General features: G+C 40.5%; 1 long non-coding RNA gene across 1 annotated transcript; it reads left to right on the forward strand.

The window, feature by feature from the left end:
* The first annotated feature begins 752 nt into the window (after positions 1 to 752).
* LOC139534259 (uncharacterized) lies at positions 753 to 6,804 on the forward strand. Its single transcript, XR_011666924.1, has 8 exons — positions 753 to 2,620; positions 2,730 to 2,827; positions 3,019 to 3,602; positions 4,351 to 4,457; positions 4,555 to 4,740; positions 4,847 to 4,950; positions 5,052 to 5,127; positions 5,289 to 6,804. It is a non-coding gene; the product is annotated as an uncharacterized lncRNA (long non-coding RNA).
* Positions 6,805 to 7,169: the final 365 nt, after the last annotated feature.

Raw genomic sequence — 7,169 nt, forward strand, 5'->3', positions numbered from 1 at the left:
AATCTCGTATTCATAAATTGGCTCCAAAGCTGATAAAAAAAGGCAAGAATGGTCTTAGTTTTAATTCGTCAAGCGATGAAATACCTGATTACTGGTAAACAGTTGGCTTGCATGAAAAGGAGGTGGAGAAAAAACTAATTCTAGAGGTTAGTGTGCATTTGCATAGCAAAGGGAAATATACGCATTTTGGAATTATTTTCTGTAATAATGCATTCAAAAAACATTTATTGGGAAAAGAAAGCAAAATGTGAAAAATGCCTCAGAGCAAGATGAGAAGCTTTTTAAGAACCAATGTAAAGTGCTAGAAAAAGAGTGTCAAGACACTGGAGCACCGGGACAAATAGTGTGCCTCTCTGCGTCACAATGGGATTCGATGAGTTCTAGCTTCTGTTGCTAGGGCTGTAAGAACATATTGTTAAATAGGAATAAATCATTTAAGCTGTTTTTAGATTGACGTTGCTAGCTACTGTATTTATTTATCTCAGCCTGCCTAGTCAGCTAGCCAGCTAGCTAGCCAGACAGTTTTATTTAGCTAACGTTAGCTAGCTACTGTACCTGTTATTGTAGCTTTCTGTTTGTATGTAGCTTGCACTTTAATGACATCCCTCGAGGAGATTTTATTTTATCTTTCCAACCAGGTGAAGTACTCAGAAAACAGCACTGATCTCGAAAAGAGGCGTAACATTCTGAGAAATTCACAATTCAGGGTAACGTTAAACAGTTTACTTCTATTAGATAACTGGACAGATTTAGCGATGTACAACCACTTTTCCACAACCATTTTCCATCTAACTTAGCTAATTGCTAGCTATACATATAGTTCAGTGGAGGTTGCTGAGGGGAGTTATATGTCTGTCATATTTAGGTGTCTAGCTATAAGTTAAACCTGATCAATCAAATGGATAGGTGTAAGCAATTATGGTAATTCCAAATGCCCTTAAATAGGTGTCTTCACTAGACAGACACAGAGAGGGAGGTGGTGGGAAGAAAGTGAGAAAGATGGGAAGAGAGTGGAAGACAGAGAGAGATGGAGAGAGAGAACCAGAGAGAGAAAGATATCAGTGCAAATGTTCTTAGGCTTGAGTATTTCAACAACTCTTCTCTTCCAACTTGTTAGGCAATCATATCTACCTACGGGGGAAGGATGGCCAGACACACAGGAGGGTGATTTTTACTAAGGAGGAGAGGAGGCCGTGCTAACCGAGATGCATGCTGGCCATTTCGGAGTGAAGCGCATGATTGCCAAAATCAACCTATGCTTCTTCTGACGGGGAATTGTCAAGAAGGTGGACAGCTGGGCAAGTGAAATAACCTTTTGTTTATCAATCACAGGGTTCAATTCTCGGGCCGACTCTCTTCTCTGTATAAATCAATGATGTCGCTCTTGCTGCTGGTGATTCTCTGATCCACCTCTACACAGACAACACCATTCTGTATACTTCTGGCTCTTCTTTGGACACTGTGTTAACTAACCTCCAGACGAGCTTCAATGCCATACAACTCTCCTTCCATGGCCTCCAACTGCTCTTGAATGCAAGTCAAACTAAATGCATACTCTTCAACCGATCGCTGCCCGCACCTGCCCGCCCGTCCAGCATCACTACTCTGGACGGTTCTGAGTTAGAATATGTGGACAACTACAAATACCTAGGTGTCTGGTTAGACTGTAAACTCTCCTTCCAGACTCACATTAAGCATCTCCAATCCAAAATTAGATCTAGAATTGGCTTCCTATTTCACAAAAAAAGCATCCTTCACATGCTGCCAAACATACCCTCGTAAAACTGACCATCCTACCGATCCTGGATTTCGGCGATGACATCTACAAAATAGCCTCCAACACTCTACTCAACAAATTGGATGCAGTCTATCACAGTGCCATCTGTTTTGTCACCAAAGCCCCATATACTACCCACCACTGCGACCTGTACGCTCTCGTTGGCTGGCCCTCGCTTCATATTCGTCGCCAAACCCACTGGCTCCAGGTCATCTACAAGTCTTTGCTAGGTAAAGCCCCGCCTTATCTCAGCTCACTGTGCACCATAGCAGCACCCACCCGTAGCACGCGCTCCAGCAGGTATATTTTACTGGTCAGCCCCAAAGCCAATTCCTCCTTTGGAACCGCCTTTCCTTCCAGTTCTCTGCTGCCAATGACTGGAACGTACTGCAAAAATCACTGAAGCTGGAGACTCATATCTCCCTCACTAACTTTAAGCACCAGCTGTCAGAGCAGCTCACAGATCACTGCACCTGTACATAGCCCATCTGTAAATAGCCCATCCAACTACCTCATCCCCATACTGTATTTATTTATTTATCTTGCTCCTTTGCACCCCAGTATCTCTACTTGTACATTCATCTTTTGCACATCTATCACTCCAGTGTTTAATTGCTATATTGTAATTACTTCGTCACCATGTCCTATTTATTGCCTTACCTCCCTTATCTTACCTCATTTGCACACAATGTATATAGACTTTTTCTACTGTGTTATTGACTGTATTTTTGTTAATTCCATGTGTTGTGTTGTTGTATGTGTCGAACTGCTTTGCTTTATCTTGGCCAGGTCGCAGTTGTAAATGAGAACTTGTTCTCAACTAGCCTACCTGGTTAAATGAAGGTGAAATATATATATTTTTATATATATTATATCTGAAATTATTATGATTTCAATGAATGTCATATCAGAGTGCAAACAATGTTTCAATTTGTCATTTTTTTGCTTAAAGGTCAGTACACTGTCTAGCCTGCCAGAAGTTTGAGAGGGCGAAGACTGTGGCGCCGGAGTTGAAGCCCATCAAAGTTGTTTCACCATGGCACATGATTGGTAAGTGTCCCAATTCAAAGTTAGCCCTGATAAGTTGGTTTGTAATGTTTGCTTTATTTGACCACAGCAGAGTTCAATATTATAGAATGTGTGTGTGTGTCAGTATCCTTGCAAATATGAAAGCTGTATACTGTATGACACAGATACGGGTAAGAATAAAGTAATCTTCTCTCTAACACTTTGAATGTTAGGGGTGGACCTCATCGGACCCTTCCCAAAATCCAGGAATGGCAACAGCTGGTGTCTGACGGTGACCGATCACTTTACCAAGTGGGTGGAGGCAATACCCATTAAGATCAGTAAAGGAAGAGTATGTGCTCGGAATTCCCTTCTGTAACCCATTAAAAAGGGTGGTTGGAACAAATAAATAGATTTTCGTTTTGTATGATACCTATCAAGAACGAGACTGGCAAGGCCACCTCCAAGGCGATGGTGGACATCTTCAACACACATGGTTCTCCTGAGGTCACCTTGAGTGACCAAGGTAATGAGCGCTGGAACAAGGTACGGATGTTGTAGGTTATATTCTGTCACCAATGGCGTGTTTTATTTTTTTACATTTTTTGTTTGTTTTTCCATGGTACATAATCAGATATATTTCAATATCTTACATTGTCAATAGATATCGCTTTCCTACCCCCTCCTCCAGGTTTGGTGAATGGACCAACCAGACCCTCAAGGCTGCCATGGACAAGTCCCTTGATTGGTACCAGGAAGAGTGGGAAAGTAATTCTCTTTGCACACAACAGCAGCATCCAGGCCTCCACAAACAAAGGTAAACAATTGAGGTAAACAATGCAATTGAATATACAATTATAGCATATTGTTACGAATCCCTTTGGCCCGACAGTCTAGGGGGATGGTAACGAGACCCGTAACATAACTCACGCAAATTATAATAGTGAAAACGTAACAGTGAGAACAAATAACCACGACAACTTAAATCTACCGTCAACCTCTCAGAGTTTATTAGTAAACACACGGTAATGGGGGGGGGGGGAAGAAACCCAAGGAAAGAAACAAATATCCCAAAACACCCCTAAGCTAGATTAGCCTACTTCAACAACAGCTAACTAACTAACCAAAAATACAGAGGGTGGTCCGCCCAGTTCTAACTAGTGTATTTAGACAAAGTTCACCTACGGGTAGTGTATGCCCATGGGTGACCTGTCTGGTTACCCCCTTTTCCCACCATCAAACAAACACTCAAACACCATAACAAAAACAATACTCACAGGTGGGGACAAAGTGACATGTAGGTGCTAAACCACACAAGAGATCTACAGATATATGGCATTGACAGAGAGATTGAGCTCCAGAGAAAACAACTGACAGGGTTTTTAAACCAAGGGAAAGGGGATGTGATTGGGTACTTGTGAGAAGGGGAGAAGGAGAGAAAAGAAATACACACAGGATACACACAGAATAATTATATCCGTAACACATATGCTGTAGTCTTTCAAATTTGTGATTGACTTAGTATTGTTGTTTGTCTGTTGTATTTTTGTATAACGTACTTTCAGATAACTGAAACCCCACTTGATGTGGTGGAAGTTGTCGAACCAAATCAGAATGCCTTCGAGGTCCAATTCAGGCATGGACTGAGAAGGATGTGGAGGTTTTTGACCAGGTAAAAATTATTGTAAGAAAATATGTAGATATGAGATATGTAAGAAATGTATTTGTAATATGAAATATAATTGCATTTATTCCTGTTATCAATAAAGGTGAGACTGAACATGGACAAGGCGCAAAAAAAACAGAAGGAGAGCTACCGGAGCAGAATCAAGAAGGGGACCAAGTGCTACGACATCCGGGCGAATTACTTGGTTTGGAAGAAGGACGAAAGGAAGGCGGAGACCTGGGAAACTTCGCTGTTTTTTCGCTCCTAGCTGGGGTCAGCATCTGTTAAAGTAAATATAAAACCTCTTAGATAATTACTATTTGCATTAGCCCACAAAATAACCTGAAGCTAGTTTTAGATTCCCTAACACTAATATTTTCTGTTTGTCTTCCTAGGGTTACCTCAGCGGAAGTCAACAATCTTCTACATTTGGAGCAGTTTGACGGTCGACCACTGAAAGCACTGACGCCCTACACTTCAGTGAAGCCCAATAGACTAAGTATGTTAAGCTTTGGTTGACATTTGAGAAAGCAAGAAATGGTAGTTATGCTGAGCTTATAAAAATGTACCTGATCAATTTACCTCTCCAAATGACATTAGGACCATCAACTGTCCGAGCCCCCCAGGAGGTATCCCATCCACCAGAACCAGTGAGTCGGAGGGGGACCAGCTTGAGGTAGGCTATACCTTCTAAAAGTGTTGAAAAGTACATATCTCTCATTTATAACACTGCACTAATCCATCAAATGTTTTCACAGTAAAGTGTAAACTGTGTGTTTGCTTGTTTATGTCTCTGTCTCCTACCTTGTTCCCTTTAACTCTGCTCTTGTTCCCCAGGAACTGGAGGTTATGCCCAACACCCAGACATAGATCCACCTGATGTCCTCCATTACCAACCACCCTCCATCTTTTCATTAAATATTCTACAGCTACTGTTGTTGTCATGTTGTCATCATCTGCTAAGAAAGTGAGATAATATGTGAGATAAATCAAATCGTATTGGTCACATACACGTGTTTAGCAGATGTTATTGTGTAGTGAAATGCCTGAGTTTCTAGCTTTGACAGTGCAGTAATATCTAACAAGTAACATCTAACAATTTCACAATATATACCCAATACACACAAGTCTAAGTAAAGGAATGGAATTAAGAATATATAAATATATGGATGAGCAATGTCAGAGTGGCATAGACTAAGATACAGTGGAATAGTATAGAATACAGTATATATATATGTCATGACGTTGGCCTGGGGGTCGGTTTATGACAGTCATAAATACCTCTCCCCCCCTTTTTCCTCTCTCCACCCTACTGATGTGACATTAGAAAACCCCTTGGTTAACATAGAGATTCTGGGAACATCAGAAGGTGGGGGGAAATGAACTATATTCTGATAATCCGACCAACTGAACATATGCGGTGGTACTTAATGAATATGATGTCAGTTCGGTTGTCATCTGATACATTCTCATCAATGATAGAATGACAAACTCTACAGTGGAAAGTCTACACATCAGAGTTATCGGATTCACATGGAATTGTTGTTAAATTTAAATGTTTGAATATGAAATTATTCGTGATGGGATGAAATGTGATTTTAGCTTCTAAAATGTGAGAATTGGGTTTTCATGAGTGAATTAGGCCCGACTCAGTGGCCCGCCCACGTGAAGAGACATAGGTTGTAAATTATGAAACATACCCCTTTTCTCCCTCCACTATATAAGCCCTTGACGAAAATGTAACCTCCTGTTCCAAGTACGTGAGGTCTGCAGCCTCTGCGTTAAAAAGGACTAACATGTCAACTACAGAACTAAGCCAACATCAGCGTGAGCTTTGGTTGCGAATGGTATGAACTTTGAACTCTTATTCACTACAGAAGTGATACCTCCTAGACGTTGAGTTAGCAACAGCAGCTGCAAACGTAAATTAGGAAAGGACAGACAGAGTAACCCGTCTACCACACCACGACGTTACTACAACGTATCCATTTTACCAACAGAGACATTCTTCAAAGGACAAAGGACTCAGTTGGACAACTCGGCCTCCCATCTACCACCAACCTACCGAAGCGCAGCTCAGAGTAAATATTTATTGCATTTTCCTTTTCCAAATGGAAAATGCATAAGATACTGTATTTATGATAGCACGGCTTCGCCCTTTGTTCCTCAGTCTTCCCGCTCTTTCACTCAAACCCAGCCCCTTTTATTTTGTGTAACCAGATGTCATATCTGTTCCGCCCGCTAGGGACGTTTTCCTTTATGATGTAATTTGTAATCAAGGTATGATTCATTCTGTGTATATGTAATTCTGTGTGATTAGTTAGGTATTTAGTAAATAAATAATTAAACCCAATTTTGTATTACTGATTCAACTTGTTAGCAGGGTTCGTGAAGAATTTACAACTTTCAGATGAGACTGAAATAAGGTGACGATTAATATTGACTGCTATTGATGTAAAATATTACTAGGTCTTTAAGAGTTTATTCGGAAGATAACAGCTCTATAAATATTATTTTGTGGTGCCCCGACTCTCTAGTTAATTACATTTACATGATTAGCTCAATCAGGTAATATTAATTACGGAGAAAGAATTTTCTAGAATAGCATGTCATATCACTTAATCCGGCATTGCCAAAGACACGACACATATGAGATGGGTAATGCAAGATATGTAAACATTATTAAAGTGAATAATGTTCCATTTATTAAAGTGGTCA

This window comes from Salvelinus alpinus, chromosome 11, assembly GCF_045679555.1.
Source record: "Salvelinus alpinus chromosome 11, SLU_Salpinus.1, whole genome shotgun sequence".
NCBI classification, from domain to species: Eukaryota; Metazoa; Chordata; class Actinopteri; order Salmoniformes; family Salmonidae; genus Salvelinus; species Salvelinus alpinus.